Here is an 18871-nt window from a genome sequence, read left to right on the forward strand (position 1 = left end):
GCTGGTCTGTCATAATATAATAGAGACAGTAGATCTAGCTGGTCTGTCATAATATAATAGAGACAGTAGATCTAGCTGGTCTGTCATAATATAATAGAGACAGTAGATCTAGCTGGTCTGTCATAATATAATAGAGACAGTAGATCTAGCTGGTCTGTCATAATATAATAGAGACAGTAGATCTAGCTGGTCTGTCATAATATAATAGAGAGAGTAGATCTAGCTGGTCTGTCATAATATAATAGAGACAGTAGATCTAGCTGGTCTGTCATAATATAATAGAGACAGTAGATCTAGCTGGTCTGTCATAATATAATAGAGACAGTAGATCTAGCTGGTCTGTCATAATATAATAGAGACAGATCTAGCTGGTCTGTCATAATATAATAGAGACAGTAGATCTAGCTGGTCTGTCATAATATAATAGAGACAGTAGATCTAGCTGGTCTGTCATAATATAATAGAGACAGTAGATCTAGCTGGTCTGTCATAATATAATAGAGACATCTAGCTGGTCTGTCAGAGTAGATCTAGCTGGTCTGTCATAATATAATAGAGACAGTAGATCTAGCTGGTCTGTCATAATATTAGAGACAGTAGATCTAGCTGGTCTGTCATAATATAATAGAGACAGTAGATCTAGCTGGTCTGTCATAATATAATAGAGACAGTAGATCTAGCTGGTCTGTCATAATATAATAGAGACAGTAGATCTAGCTGGTCTGTCATAATATAATAGAGACAGTAGATCTAGCTGGTCTGTCATAATATAATAGAGACAGTAGATCTAGCTGGTCTGTCATAATATAATAGAGACAGTAGATCTAGCTGGTCTGTCATAATATAATAGAGACAGTAGATCTAGCTGGTCTGTCATAATATAATAGAGACAGTAGATCTAGCTGGTCTGTCATAATATAATAGAGACAGTAGATCTAGCTGGTCTGTCATAATATAATAGAGACAGTAGATCTAGCTGGTCTGTCATAATATAGACAGTAGATCTAGCTGGTCTGTCATAATATAATAGAGACAGTAGATCTAGCTGGTCTGTCATAATATAATAGAGACAGTAGATCTAGCTGGTCTGTCATAATATAATAGAGACAGTAGATCTAGCTGGTCTGTCATAATATAATAGAGACAGTAGATCTAGCTGGTCTGTCATAATATAATAGAGACAGTAGATCTAGCTGGTCTGTCATAATATAATAGAGACAGTAGATCTAGCTGGTCTGTCATAATATAATAGAGACAGTAGATCTAGCTGGTCTGTCATAATATAATAGAGACAGTAGATCTAGCTGGTCTGTCATAATATAATAGAGACAGTAGATCTAACTGGTCTGTCATAATATAATATAGACAGTAGATCTAGCTGGTCTGTCATAATATAATAGAGACAGTAGATCTAGCTGGTCTGTCATAATATAATAGAGACAGTAGATCTAGCTGGTCTGTCATAATATAATAGAGACAGTAGATCTAGCTGGTCTGTCATAATATAATAGAGACAGTAGATCTAGCTGGTCTGTCATAATATAATACAGACAGTAGATCTAGCTGGTCTGTCATAATATATTTGAGACAGTAGATCTAGCTGGTCTGTCTGTCATAATATAATAGAAACAGTAGATCTAGCTGGTCTGTCATAGTACAATAGAGACAGTAGATCTAGCTGGTCTGTCATATTATAATAGAGACAGTAGATCTAGCTGGTCTGGCAAAATATAATACGGACAGTAGATCTAGCTGGTCTGTCATAATATAATACAGACAGTAGATCTAGCTGGTCTGTCATAATATAATAGAGACAGTAGATCTAGCTGGTCTGTCATAATATAATAGAGACAGTAGATCTAGCTGGTCTGTCATAATATAATAGAGACAGTAGATCTAGCTGGTCTGTCATAATATAATAGAGACAGTAGATCTAGCTGGTCTGTCATAATATAATAGAGACAGTAGATCTAGCTGGTCTGTCATAATATAATAGAGACAGTAGATCTAGCTGGTCTGTCATAATATAATAGAGACAGTAGATCTAGCTGGTCTGTCATAATATAATAGAGACAGTAGTCATAATATAATATCTAGCTGGTCTGTCATAATATAATAGAGACAGTAGATCTAGCTGGTCTGTCATAATATAATAGAGACAGTAGATCTAGCTGGTCTGTCATAATATAATAGAGACAGTAGATCTAGCTGGTCTGTCATAATATAATAGAGACAGTAGATCTAGCTGGTCTGTCATAATATAATAGAGACAGTAGATCTAGCTGGTCTGTCATAATATAATAGAGACAGTAGATCTAGCTGGTCTGTCATAATATAATAGAGACAGTAGATCTAGCTGGTCTGTCATAATATAATAGAGACAGAGATCTAGATCTAGCTGGTCTGTCATAATATAATAGAGACAGTAGATCTAGCTGGTCTGTCATAATATAATAGAGACAGTAGATCTAGCTGGTCTGTCATAATATAATAGAGACAGTAGATCTAGCTGGTCTGTCATAATATAATAGAGACAGTAGATCTAGCTGGTCTGTCATAATATAATAGAGACAGTAGATCTAGCTGGTCTGTCATAATATAATAGAGACAGTAGATCTAGCTGGTCTGGTCTGTCATATAATAGAGACAGTAGATCTAGCTGGTCTGTCATAATATAATAGAGACAGTAGATCTAGCTGGTCTGTCATAATATAATAGAGACAGTAGTAGATCTAGCTGGTCTGTCATAATATAATAGAGACAGTAGATCTAGCTGGTCTGTCATAATATAATAGAGACAGTAGATCTAGCTGGTCTGTCATAATATAATAGAGACAGTAGATCTAGCTGGTCTGTCATAATATAATAGAGACAGTAGATCTAGCTGGTCTGTCATAATATAATAGAGACAGTAGATCTAGCTGGTCTGTCATAATATAATAGAGACAGTAGATCTAGCTGGTCTGTCATAATATAATAGAGACAGTAGATCTAGCTGGTCTGTCATAATATAATAGAGACAGTAGATCTAGCTGGTCTGTCATAATATAATAGAGACAGTAGATCTAGCTGGTCTGTCATAATATAATAGAGACAGTAGATCTAGCTGGTCTGTCATAATATAATAGAGACAGTAGATCTAGCTGGTCTGTCATAATATAATAGAGACAGTAGATCTAGCTGGTCTGTCATAATATAATAGAGACAGTAGATCTAGCTGGTCTGTCATAATATAATAGAGACAGTAGATCTAGCTGGTCTGTCATAATATAATAGAGACAGTAGATCTAGCTGGTCTGTCATAATATAATAGAGACAGTAGATCTAGCTGGTCTGTCATAATATAATAGAGACAGTAGATCTAGCTGGTCTGTCATAATATAATAGAGACAGTAGATCTAGCTGGTCTGTCATAATATAATAGAGACAGTAGATCTAGCTGGTCTGTCATAATATAATAGAGACAGTAGATCTAGCTGGTCTGTCATAATATAATAGAGACAGTAGATCTAGCTGGTCTGTCATAATATAATAGAGACAGTAGATCTAGCTGGTCTGTCATAATATAATAGAGACAGTAGATCTAGCTGGTCTGTCATAATATAATAGAGACAGTAGATCTAGCTGGTCTGTCATCATATATAATAGAGACAGTAGATCTAGCTGGTCTGTCATAATATAATAGAGACAGTAGATCTAGCTGGTCTGTCATAATATAATAGAGACAGTAGATCTAGCTGGTCTGTCATAATATAATAGAGACAGTAGATCTAGCTGGTCTGTCATAATATAATAGAGACAGTAGATCTAGCTGGTCTGTCATAATATAATAGAGACAGTAGATCTAGCTGGTCTGTCATAATATAATAGAGACAGTAGATCTAGCTGGTCTGTCATAATATAATAGAGACAGTAGATCTAGCTGGTCTGTCATAATATAATAGAGACAGTAGATCTAGCTGGTCTGTCATAATATAATAGAGACAGTAGATCTAGCTGGTCTGTCATAATATAATAGAGACAGTAGATCTAGCTGGTCTGTCATAATATAATAGAGACAGTAGATCTAGCTGGTCTGTCATAATATAATAGAGACAGTAGATCTAGCTGGTCTGTCATAATATAATAGAGACAGTAGACTAGCTGGTCTGTCATAATATAATAGAGACAGTAGATCTAGCTGGTCTGTCATAATATAATAGAGACAGTAGATCTAGCTGGTCTGTCATAATATAATAGAGACAGTAGATCTAGCTGGTCTGTCATAATATAATAGAGACAGTAGATCTAGCTGGTCTGTCATAATATAATAGAGACAGTAGATCTAGCTGGTCTGTCATAATATAATAGAGACAGTAGATCTAGCTGGTCTGTCATAATATAATAGAGACAGTAGATCTAGCTGGTCTGTCATAATATAATAGAGACAGTAGATCTAGCTGGTCTGTCATAATATAATAGAGACAGTAGATCTAGCTGGTCTGTCATAATATAATAGAGACAGTAGATCTAGCTGGTCTGTCATAATATAATAGAGACAGTAGATCTAGCTGGTCTGTCATAATATAATAGAGACAGTAGATCTAGCTGGTCTGTCATAATATAATAGAGACAGTAGATCTAGCTGGTCTGTCATAATATAATAGAGACAGTAGATCTAGCTGGTCTGTCATAATATAATAGAGACAGAGACAGTAGATCTAGCTGGTCTGTCATAATATAATAGAGACAGTAGATCTAGCTGGTCTGTCATAATATAATAGAGACAGTAGATCTAGCTGGTCTGTCATAATATAATAGAGACAGTAGATCTAGCTGGTCTGTCATAATATAATAGAGACAGTAGATCTAGCTGGTCTGTCATAATATAATAGAGACAGTAGATCTAGCTGGTCTGTCATAATATAATAGAGACAGTAGATCTAGCTGGTCTGTCATAATATAATAGAGACAGTAGATCTAGCTGGTCTGTCATAATATAATAGAGACAGTAGATCTAGCTGGTCTGTCATAATATAATAGAGACAGTAGATCTAGCTGGTCTGTCATAATATAATAGAGACAGTAGATCTAGCTGGTCTGTCATAATATAATAGAGACAGTAGATCTAGCTGGTCTGTCATAATATAATAGAGACAGTAGATCTAGCTGGTCTGTCATAATATAATAGAGACAGTAGATCTAGCTGGTCTGTCATAATATAATAGAGACAGTAGATCTAGCTGGTCTGTCATAATATAATAGAGACAGTAGATCTAGCTGGTCTGTCATAATATAATAGAGACAGTAGATCTAGCTGGTCTGTCATAATATAATAGAGACAGTAGATCTAGCTGGTCTGTCATAATATAATAGAGACAGTAGATCTAGCTGGTCTGTCATAATATAATAGAGACAGTAGATCTAGCTGGTCTGTCATAATATAATAGAGACAGTAGATCTAGCTGGTCTGTCATAATATAATAGAGACAGTAGATCTAGCTGGTCTGTCATAATATAATAGAGACAGTAGATCTAGCTGGTCTGTCATAATATAATAGAGACAGTAGATCTAGCTGGTCTGTCATAATATAATAGAGACAGTAGATCTAGCTGGTCTGTCATAATATAATAGAGACAGTAGATCTAGCTGGTCTGTCATAATATAATAGCTGGTCTGTCATATCTAGACTGGTCTGTCTGGTCTGTATAATAGAATAGAGACAGTAGATCTAGCTGGTCTGTATAATATAATAGAGACAGTAGATCTAGCTGGTCTGTCATAATATAATAGAGACAGTAGATCTAGCTGGTCTGTCATAATATAATAGAGACAGTAGATCTAGCTGGTCTGTCTGTCATAATATAATAGAGACAGTAGATCTAGCTGGTCTGTCATAATATAATAGAGACAGTAGATCTAGCTGGTCTGTCATAATATAATAGAGACAGTAGATCTAGCTGGTCTGTCATAATATAATAGAGACAGTAGATCTAGCTGGTCTGTCATAATATAATAGAGACAGTAGATCTAGCTGGTCTGTCATAATATAATAGAGACAGTAGATCTAGCTGGTCTGTCATAATATAATAGAGACAGTAGATCTAGCTGGTCTGTCATAATATAATAGAGACAGTAGATCTAGCTGGTCTGTCATAATATAATAGAGACAGTAGATCTAGCTGGTCTGTCATAATATAATAGAGACAGTAGATCTAGCTGGTCTGTCATAATATAATAGAGACAGTAGATCTAGCTGGTCTGTCATAATATAATAGAGACAGTAGATCTAGCTGGTCTGTCATAATATAATAGAGACAGTAGATCTAGCTGGTCTGTCATAATATAATAGAGACAGTAGATCTAGCTGGTCTGTCATAATATAATAGAGACAGTAGATCTAGCTGGTCTGTCATAATATAATAGAGACAGTAGATCTAGCTGGTCTGTCATAATATAATAGAGACAGTAGATCTAGCTGGTCTGTCATAATATAATAGAGACAGTGGGTCTGTCATAATATAATAGAGACAGTAGATCTAGCTGGTCTGTCATAATATAATAGAGACAGTAGATCTAGCTGGTCTGTCATAATATAATAGAGACAGTAGATCTAGCTGGTCTGTCATAATATAATAGAGACAGTAGATCTAGCTGGTCTGTCATAATATAATAGAGACAGTAGATCTAGCTGGTCTGTCATAATATAATAGAGACAGTAGATCTAGCTGGTCTGTCATAATATAATAGAGACAGTAGATCTAGCTGGTCTGTCATAATATAATAGAGACAGTAGGTCTAGCTGGTCTGTCATATTATAATAGAGACAGTAGATCTAGCTGGTCTGTCATAATATAATAGAGACAGTAGATCTATCTGGTCTGTCATATTATAATAGAGACAGTAGATCTAGCTGGTCTGTCATAATATAATAGAGACAGGAGATCTAGGTGGTCTGTCATAATATAATACAGACAGTAGATCTAGCTGGTCTGTCATATTATAATAGAGACAGTAGATCTAGCTGGTCTGTCATAATATAATAGCGACAGTAGATCTAGCTGGCCTAATAATATAATAGAGACAGTAGATCTAGCTGGTCTGTCATAATATAATAGACACAGTAGATCTAGCTGGTTTGTCATAATATAATAGAGACAGTAGATCTAGCTGGTCTGTCATAATATAATAGAGACAGTAGATCTAGCTGGTCTGTCATAATATAATAGAGACAGTAGATCTAGCTGGTCTGTCATAATATAATAGAGACAGTAGATCTAGCTGGTCTGTCATAATATAATAGAGAGAGACATAGATCTAGCTGGTCTGTCATAATATAATAGAGACAGTAGATCTAGCTGGTCTGTCATAATATAATAGAGACAGTAGATCTAGCTGGTCTGTCATAATATAATAGAGACAGTAGATCTAGCTGGTCTGTCATAATATAATAGAGACAGTAGATCTAGCTGGTCTGTCATAATATAATAGAGACAGTAGATCTAGCTGGTCTGTCATATATAGACAGTGGTCTGTCATGTCAATATAATAGAGACAGTAGATCTAGCTGGTCTGTCATAATATAATAGAGACAGTAGATCTAGCTGGTCTGTCATAATATAATAGAGACAGTAGATCTAGCTGGTCTGTCATAATATAATAGAGACAGTAGATCTAGCTGGTCTGTCATAATATAATAGAGACAGTAGATCTAGCTGGTCTGTCATAATATAATAGAGACAGTAGATCTAGCTGGTCTGTCATAATATAATAGAGACAGTAGATCTAGCTGGTCTGTCATAATATAATAGAGACAGTAGATCTAGCTGGTCTGTCATAATATAATAGAGACAGTAGATCTAGCTGGTCTGTCATAATATAATAGAGACAGTAGATCTAGCTGGTCTGTCATAATATAATAGAGACAGTAGATCTAGCTGGTCTGTCATAATATAATAGAGACAGTAGATCTAGCTGGTCTGTCATAATATAATAGAGACAGTAGATCTAGCTGGTCTGTCATAATATAATAGAGACAGTAGATCTAGCTGGTCTGTCATAATATAATAGATCTAGATAATATAATAGAGACAGTAGATCTAGCTGGTCTGTCATAATATAATAGAGACAGTAGATCTAGCTGGTCTGTCATAATATAATAGAGACAGTAGATCTAGCTGGTCTGTCATAATATAATAGAGACAGTAGATCTAGCTGGTCTGTCATAATATAATAGAGACAGTATATCTAGACTGGTCTGTCATAATCTAATAGAGACAGTAGATCTAGCTGGTCTGTCATAATATAATAGAGACAGTAGATCTAGCTGGTCTGTCATAATAGAGACAGTAGATCTAGCTGGTCTGTCAAAATATAATAGAGACAGTAGATCTAGCTGGTCTGTCATAATATAAAAGAGACAGTAGATCTAGATGGTCTGTCATAATATAAAAGAGACAGTAGATCTAGCTGGTCTGTCATAATATAATAGAGACAGTAGATCTAGCTGGACTGTCATAATATAATAGAGACAGTAGATCTATCTGGACTGTCATAATATAATAGAGACAGTAGATCAAGCTGGTCTGTCAAAATATAATAGAGACAGTAGATCTAGCTGGTTTGTCATAATGTAATAGAGACAGTAGATCTAGCTGGTCTGTCATAATAGAGACAGTAGATCTAGCTGGTCTGTCAAAATATAATAGAGACAGTAGATCTAGCTGGTCTGTCATAATATAAAAGAGACAGTAGATCTAGATGGTCTGTCATAATATAATAGAGACAGTAGATCTAGCTGGTCTGTCATAATATAATAGAGACAGTAGATCTAGCTGGTCTGTCATAATATAATAGAGACAGTAGATCTAGCTTCTCATAATAATATAATAGAGACAGTAGATCTAGCTGGTCTGTCATAATATAATAGAGACAGTAGATCTAGCTGGTCTGTCATAATATAATAGAGACAGTAGATCTAGCTGGTCTGTCATAATATAATAGAGACAGTAGATCTAGCTGGTCTGTCTGTCATATAATAGAGACAGTAGATCTAGCTGGTCTGTCATAATATAATATAGATAATAGAGACAGTAGATCTAGCTGGTCTGTCATAATATAATAGAGACAGTAGATCTAGCTGGTCTGTCATAATATAATAGAGACAGTAGATCTAGCTGGTCTGTCATAATATAATAGAGACAGTAGATCTAGCTGGTCTGTCATAATATAATAGAGACAGTAGATCTAGCTGGTCTGTCATAATATAATAGAGACAGTAGATCTAGCTGGTCTGTCATAATATAATAGAGACAGTAGATCTAGCTGGTCTGTCATAATATAATAGAGACAGTAGATCTAGCTGGTCTGTCATAATATAATAGAGACAGTAGATCTAGCTGGTCTGTCATAATATAATAGAGACAGTAGATCTAGCTGGTCTGTCATAATATAATAGAGACAGTAGATCTAGCTGGTCTGTCATAATATAATAGAGACAGTAGATCTAGCTGGTCTGTCATAATATAATAGAGACAGTAGATCTAGCTGGTCTGTCATAATATAATAGAGACAGTAGATCTAGCTGGTCTGTCATAATATAATAGAGACAGTAGATCTAGCTGGTCTGTCATAATATAATAGAGACAGTAGATCTAGCTGGTCTGTCATAATATAATAGAGACAGTAGATCTAGCTGGTCTGTCATAATATAATAGAGACAGTAGATCTAGCTGGTCTGTCATAATATAATAGAGACAGTAGATCTAGCTGGTCTGTCATAATATAATAGAGACAGTAGATCTAGCTGGTCTGTCATAATATAATAGAGACAGTAGATCTAGGTCTGTCATAATATAATAGAAGAGACAGTAGATCTAGCTGGTCTGTCATAATATAATAGAGACAGTAGATCTAGCTGGTCTGTCATAATATAATAGAGACAGTAGATCTAGCTGGTCTGTCATAATATAATAGAGACAGTAGATCTAGCTGGTCTGTCATAATATAATAGAGACAGTAGATCTAGCTGGTCTGTCATAATATAATAGAGACAGTAGATCTAGCTGGTCTGTCATAATATAATAGAGACAGTAGATCTAGCTGGTCTGTCATAATATAATAGAGACAGTAGATCTAGCTGGTCTGTCATAATATAATAGAGACAGTAGATCTAGCTGGTCTGTCATAATATAATAGAGACAGTAGATCTAGCTGGTCTGTCATAATATAATAGAGACAGTAGATCTAGATCTAGGTCTGTCATAATATAATAGAGACAGTAGATCTAGCTGGTCTGTCATAATATAATAGAGAGACAGTAGATCTAGCTGGTCTGTCATAATATAATAGAGACAGTAGATCTAGCTGGTCTGTCATAATATAATAGAGACAGTAGATCTAGCTGGTCTGTCATAATATAATAGAGACAGTAGATCTAGCTGGTCTGTCATAATATAATAGAGACAGTAGATCTAGCTGGTCTGTCATAATATAATAGAGACAGTAGATCTAGCTGGTCTGTCATAATATAATAGAGACAGTAGATCTAGCTGGTCTGTCATAATATAATAGAGACAGTAGATCTAGCTGGTCTGTCATAATATAATAGAGACAGTAGATCTAGCTGGTCTGTCATAATATAATAGAGACAGTAGATCTAGCTGGTCTGTCATAATATAATAGAGACAGTAGATCTAGCTGGTCTGTCATAATATAATAGAGACAGTAGATCTAGCTGGTCTGTCATAATATAATAGAGACAGTAGATCTAGCTGGTCTGTCATAATATAATAGAGACAGTAGATCTAGCTGGTCTGTCATAATATAATAGAGACAGTAGATCTAGCTGGTCTGTCATAATATAATAGAGACAGTAGATCTAGCTGGTCTGTCATAATATAATAGAGACAGTAGATCTAGCTGTCTGTCATAATATAATAGAGACAGTAGATCTAGCTGGTCTGTCATAATATAATAGAGACAGTAGATCTAGCTGGTCTGTCATAATATAATAGAGACAGTAGATCTAGCTGGTCTGTCATAATATAATAGAGACAGTAGATCTAGCTGGTCTGTCATAATATAATAGAGACAGTAGATCTAGCTGGTCTGTCATAATATAATAGAGACAGTAGATCTAGCTGGTCTGTCATAATATAATAGAGACAGTAGATCTAGCTGGTCTGTCATAATATAATAGAGACAGTAGATCTAGCTGGTCTGTCATAATATAATAGAGACAGTAGATCTAGCTGGTCTGTCATAATATAATAGAGACAGTAGATCTAGCTGGTCTGTCATAATATAATAGAGACAGTAGATCTAGCTGGTCTGTCATAATATAATAGAGACAGTAGATCTAGCTGGTCTGTCATAATATAATAGAGACAGTAGATCTAGCTGGTCTGTCATAATATAATAGAGACAGTAGATCTAGCTGGTCTGTCATAATATAATAGAGACAGTAGATCTAGCTGGTCTGTCATAATATAATAGAGACAGTAGATCTAGCTGGTCTGTCATAATATAATAGAGACAGTAGATCTAGCTGGTCTGTCATAATATAATAGAGACAGTAGATCTAGCTGGTCTGTCATAATATAATAGAGACAGTAGATCTAGCTGGTCTGTCATAATATAATAGAGACAGTAGATCTAGCTGGTCTGTCATAATATAATAGAGACAGTAGATCTAGCTGGTCTGTCATAATATAATAGAGACAGTAGATCTAGCTGGTCTGTCATAATATAATAGAGACAGTAGATCTAGCTGGTCTGTCATAATATAATAGAGACAGTAGATCTAGCTGGTCTGTCATAATATAATAGAGACAGTAGATCTAGCTGGTCTGTCATAATATAATAGAGACAGTAGATCTAGCTGGTCTGTCATAATATAATAGAGACAGTAGATCTAGCTAGCTGGTCTGTCATAATATAATAGAGACAGTAGATCTAGCTGGTCTGTCATAATATAATAGAGACAGTAGATCTAGCTGGTCTGTCATAATATAATAGAGACAGTAGATCTAGCTGGTCTGTCATAATATAATAGAGACAGTAGATCTAGCTGGTCTGTCATGGTCTGTCATAATATAATAGAGACAGTAGATCTAGCTGGTCTGTCATAATATAATAGAGACAGTAGATCTAGCTGGTCTGTCATAATATAATAGAGACAGTAGATCTAGCTGGTCTGTCATAATATAATAGAGACAGTAGATCTAGCTGGTCTGTCATAATATAATAGAGACAGTAGATCTAGCTGGTCTGTCATAATATAATAGAGACAGTAGATCTAGCTGGTCTGTCATAATATAATAGAGACAGTAGATCTAGCTGGTCTGTCATAATATAATAGAGACAGTAGATCTAGCTGGTCTGTCATAATATAATAGAGACAGTAGATCTAGCTGGTCTGTCATAATATAATAGAGACAGTAGATCTAGCTGGTCTGTCATAATATAATAGAGACAGTAGATCTAGCTGGTCTGTCATAATATAATAGAGACAGTAGATCTAGCTGGTCTGTCATAATATAATAGAGACAGTAGATCTAGCTGGTCTGTCATAATATAATAGAGACAGTAGATCTAGCTGGTCTGTCATAATATAATAGAGACAGTAGATCTAGCTGGTCTGTCATAATATAATAGAGACAGTAGTAGATCTAGCTGGTCTGTCATAATATAATAGAGACAGTAGATCTAGCTGGTCTGTCATAATATAATAGAGACAGTAGATCTAGCTGGTCTGTCATAATATAATAGAGACAGTAGATCTAGCTGGTCTGTCATAATATAATAGAGACAGTAGATCTAGCTGGTCTGTCATAATATAATAGAGACAGTAGATCTAGCTGGTCTGTCATAATATAATAGAGACAGTAGATCTAGCTGGTCTGTCATAATATAATAGAGACAGTAGATCTAGCTGGTCTGTCATAATATAATAGAGACAGTAGATCTAGCTGGTCTGTCATAATATAATAGAGACAGTAGATCTAGCTGGTCTGTCATGTCAATATAATAGAGACAGTAGATCTAGCTGGTCTGTCATAATATAATAGAGACAGTAGATCTAGCTGGTCTGTCATAATATAATAGAGACAGTAGATCTAGCTGGTCTGTCATAATATAATAGAGACAGTAGATCTAGCTGGTCTGTCATAATATAATAGAGACAGTAGATCTAGCTGGTCTGTCATAATATAATAGAGACAGTAGATCTAGCTGGTCTGTCATAATATAATAGAGACAGTAGATCTAGCTGGTCTGTCATAATATAATAGAGACAGTAGATCTAGCTGGTCTGTCATAATATAATAGAGACAGTAGATCTAGCTGGTCTGTCATAATATAATAGAGACAGTAGATCTAGCTGGTCTGTCATAATATAATAGAGACAGTAGATCTAGCTGGTCTGTCATAATATATAATAGAGACAGTAGATCTAGCTGGTCTGTCATAATATAATAGAGACAGTAGATCTAGCTGGTCTGTCATAATATAATAGAGACAGTAGATCTAGCTGGTCTGTCATAATATAATAGAGACAGTAGATCTAGCTGGTCTGTCATAATATAATAGAGACAGTAGATCTAGCTGGTCTGTCATAATATAATAGAGACAGTAGATCTAGCTGGTCTGTCATAATATAATAGAGACAGTAGATCTAGCTGGTCTGTCATAATATAATAGAGACAGTAGATCTAGCTGGTCTGTCATAATATAATAGAGACAGTAGATCTAGCTGGTCTGTCATAATATAATAGAGACAGTAGATCTAGCTGGTCTGTCATAATATAATAGAGACAGTAGATCTAGCTGGTCTGTCATAATATAATAGAGACAGTAGATCTAGCTGGTCTGTCATAATATAATAGAGACAGTAGATCTAGCTGGTCTGTCATAATATAATAGAGACAGTAGATCTAGCTGGTCTGTCATAATATAATAGAGACAGTAGATCTAGCTGGTCTGTCATAATATAATAGAGACAGTAGATCTAGCTGGTCTGTCATAATATATAATAGAGACAGTAGATCTAGCTGGTCTGTCATAATATAATAGAGACAGTAGATCTAGCTGGTCTGTCATAATATAATAGAGACAGTAGATCTAGCTGGTCTGTCATAATATAATAGAGACAGTAGATCTAGCTGGTCTGTCATAATATAATAGAGACAGTAGATCTAGCTGGTCTGTCATAATATAATAGAGACAGTAGATCTAGCTGGTCTGTCATAATATAATAGAGACAGTAGATCTAGCTGGTCTGTGGTCTAAATATAATAGAGACAGTAGATCTAGCTGGTCTGTCATAATATAATAGAGACAGTAGATCTAGCTGGTCTGTCATAATATAATAGAGACAGTAGATCTAGCTGGTCTGTCTGTCATAATATAATAGAGACAGTAGATCTAGCTGGTCTGTCATAATATAATAGAGACAGTAGATCTAGCTGGTCTGTCATAATATAATAGAGACAGTAGATCTAGCTGGTCTGTCATAATATAATAGAGACAGTAGATCTAGCTAGGTCTGGTCTGTCATAATATAATAGAGACAGTAGATCTAGCTGGTCTGTCATAATATAATAGAGACAGTAGATCTAGCTGGTCTGTCATAATATAATAGAGACAGTAGATCTAGCTGGTCTGTCATAATATAATAGAGACAGTAGATCTAGCTGGTCTGTCATAATATAATAGAGACAGTAGATCTAGCTGGTCTGTCATAATATAATAGAGACAGTAGATCTAGCTGGTCTGTCATAATATAATAGAGACACTATATCTAGCTGGTCTGTCATAATATAATAGAGATAGTAGATCTAGCTGGTCTGTCATAATATAATAGACAGTAGATCTAGCTGGTCTGTCATAATATATTGACAGAGTAGATCTAGCTGGTCTGTCATAATATAATAGAGACAGTAGATCTAGCTGGTCTGTCATAATACAATAGAGACAGTAGATCTAGCTGGTCTGTCATAATATAATAGAGGCAGTAGATCTACCTGGTCTGTGAAAATATAATAGAGACAGTAGATCTAGCTGGTCTGTCATAATATAATAGAGACAGTAGATCTAGTTGGTCTGTCATAATATAATAGAGACAGTAGATCTAGCTGGTCTGTCATAATATAATAGAGACAGTAGATCTAGCTGGTCTGTCATAATATAATAGAGACAGTAGATCTAGCTGGTCTGTCATAATATAATAGAGACAGTAGATCTAGCTGGTCTGTCATAATATAATAGAGACAGTAGATCTAGCTGGTCTGTCATAATATAATAGAGACAGTAGATCTAGCTGGTCTGTCATAATATAATAGAGACAGTAGATCTAGCTGGTCTGTCATAATAATATAATAGAGACAGTAGATCTAGCTGGTCTGTCATAATATAATAGAGACAGTAGATCTAGCTGGTCTGTCATATATAATAGAGACAGTAGATCTAGCTGGTCTGTCATAATATAATAGAGACAGTAGATCTAGCTGGTCTGTCATAATATAATAGAGACAGTAGATCTAGCTGGTCTGTCATAATATAATAGAGAGACAGTAGATCTAGCTGGTCTGTCATAATATAATAGAGACAGTAGATCTAGCTGGTCTGTCATAATATAATAGAGACAGTAGATCTAGCTGGTCTGTCATAATATAATAGAGACAGTAGATCTAGCTGGTCTGTCATAATAAATAGAGACAGTAGATCTAGCTGGTCTGTCATAATATAATAGAGACAGTAGATCTAGCTGGTCTGTCATAATATAATAGAGACAGTAGATCTAGCTGGTCTGTCATAATATAATAGAGACAGTAGATCTAGCTGGTCTGTCATAATATAATAGAGACAGTCTAGATCTAGCTGGTCTGTCATAATATAATAGAGACAGTAGATCTAGCTGGTCTGTCATAATAATAGAGACAGTAGATCTAGCTGGTCTGTCATAATATAATAGAGACAGTAGATCTAGCTGGTCTGTCATAATATAATAGAGACAGTAGATCTAGCTGGTCTGTCATAATATAATAGAGACAGTAGATCTAGCTGGTCTGTCATAATATAATAGAGACAGTAGATCTAGCTGGTCTGTCATAATATAATAGAGACAGTAGATCTAGCTGGTCTGTCATAATATAATAGAGACAGTAGATCTAGCTGGTCTGTCATAATATAATAGAGACAGTAGATCTAGCTGGTCTGTCATAATATAATAGAGACAGTAGATCTAGCTGGTCTGTCATAATATAATAGAGACAGTAGATCTAGCTGGTCTGTCATAATATAATAGAGACAGTAGATCTAGCTGGTCTGTCATAATATAATAGAGACAGTAGATCTAGCTGGTCTGTCATAATATAATAGAGACAGTAGATCTAGCTGGTCTGTCATAATATAATAGAGACAGTAGATCTAGCTGGTCTGTCATAATATAATAGAGACAGTAGATCTAGCTGGTCTGTCTGTAATATAATAGAGACAGTAGATCTAGCTGGTCTGTCATAATATAATAGAGACAGTAGATCTAGCTGGTCTGTCATAATATAATAGAGACAGTAGATCTAGCTGGTCTGTCATAATATAATAGAGACAGTAGATCTAGCTGGTCTGTCATAATATAATAGAGACAGTAGATCTAGCTGGTCTGTCATAATATAATAGAGACAGTAGATCTAGCTGGTCTGTCATAATATAATAGAGACAGTAGATCTAGCTGGTCTGTCATAATATAATAGAGACAGTAGATCTAGCTGGTCTGTCATAATATAATAGAGACAGTAGATCTAGCTGGTCTGCCATAATATAGTAGAGACATAGAGACAGTAGATCTAGCTGGTGTGTCATATTATAATAGAGACAGTAGATCTAGCTGGTCTGTCATAATATAATAGAGACATTTGATCTAGCTGGTCTGTCATAATATAATAGAGACATTAGATCTAGCTGATCTGTCATAATATATAATAGAGACAGTAGATCTAGCTGGTCTGTCATAATATAATGGAGACAGTAGATCTAGCTGGTCTGTAATAATATAAAAGAGACAGTAGATCTAGCTGGTCTGTCATAATATAATAGAGACAGTAGATCTAGCTGGTCTGTCATAATATAAGAGAGACAGTAGATCTAGCTGGTCTGTCATAATATAATAGAGACAGTAGATCTAGCTGGTCTGTCATAATATAAGAGAGACAGTAGATCTAGCTGGTCTGTCATAACATAATAGAGACAGTAGATCTAGCTGGTCTGTCATAATATAATAGAGACAGTAGATCTAGCTGGTCTGTCATAATATAATAGAGACAGTAGATCTAGCTGGTCTGTCATAATATAATAGAGACAGTAGATCTAGCTGGTCTGTCATAATATAATAGAGACAGTAGATCTAGCTGGTCTGTCATAATATAATAGAGACAGTAGATCTAGCTGGTCTGTCATAATATAATAGAGACAGTAGATCTAGCTGGTCTGTCATAATATAATAGAGACAGTAGATCTAGCTGGTCTGTCATAATATAATAGAGACAGTAGATCTAGCTGGTCTGTCATAATATAATAGAAACAGTATATCTACCTGGTCTGTCATAATATAATAGAGACAGTGGATCTAGCGGTCTGTCATAATATAATAGCGACAGTAGATCTAGCTGGTCTGTCATAATATAATAGAGACGTAGAGACAGTAGATCTAGCTGGTCTGTCATAATATAATAGAGAAAGTAGATCTAGCTGGTCTGTCATATTATAATAGAGACAGTAGATCTAGCTGGTCTGTCATAATATAATAGAGACAGTAGATCTAGCTGGTCTGTCATAATATAATAGAGACAGTAGATCTAGCTGGTCTGTCATAATATAATAGAGACAGTAGATCTAGCTGGTCTGTCAAAATATAATAGAGACAGTAGATCTAGCTGGTCTGTCAAAATATAATAGAGAAAGTCGATCTAGCTGGTCTGTCATAATATAATAGAGACAGTAGATCTAGCTGGTCTGTCATAATATAATAGAGACAGTAGATCTAGCTGGTCTGTCATAATATAATAGAGACAGTAGATCTAGCTGGTCTGTCATAATATAATAGAGACAGTAGATCTAGCTGGTCTGTCATAATATAATAGAGACAGTAGATCTAGCTGGTCTGTCATAATATAATAGAGACAGTAGATCTAGCTGGTCTGTCATAATATAATAGAGACAGTAGATCTAGCTGGTCTGTCATAATATAATAGAGACAGTAGATCTAGCTGGTCTGTCATAATATAATAGAGACAGTAGATCTAGCTGGTCTGTCATAATATAATAGAGACAGTAGATCTAGCTGGTCTGTCATAATATAATAGAGACAGTAGATCTAGCTGGTCTGTCATAATATAATAGAGACAGTAGATCTAGCTGGTCTGTCATAATATAATAGAGACAGTAGATCTAGCTGGTCTGTCATAATATAATAGAGACAGTAGAGACAGTAGATCTAGCTGGTCTGTCATAATATAATAGAGACAGTAGATCTAGCTGGTCTGTCATAATATAATAGAGACAGTAGATCTAGCTGGTCTGTCATAATATAATAGAGACAGTAGATCTAGCTGGTCTGTCATAATATAATAGAGACAGTAGATCTAGCTGGTCTGTCATAATATAATAGAGACAGTAGATCTAGCTGGTCTGTCATAATATAATAGAGACAGTAGATCTAGCTGGTCTGTCATAATATAATAGAGACAGTAGATCTAGCTGGTCTGTCATAATATAATAGAGACAGTAGATCTAGCTGGTCTGTCATAATATAATAGAGACAGTAGATCTAGCTGGTCTGTCATAATATAATAGAGACAGTAGATCTAGCTGGTCTGTCATAATATAATAGAGACA

This window comes from Oncorhynchus tshawytscha, linkage group LG10 (assembly GCF_018296145.1).
Source record: "Oncorhynchus tshawytscha isolate Ot180627B linkage group LG10, Otsh_v2.0, whole genome shotgun sequence".
Lineage (NCBI taxonomy): Eukaryota > Metazoa > Chordata > Actinopteri > Salmoniformes > Salmonidae > Oncorhynchus > Oncorhynchus tshawytscha.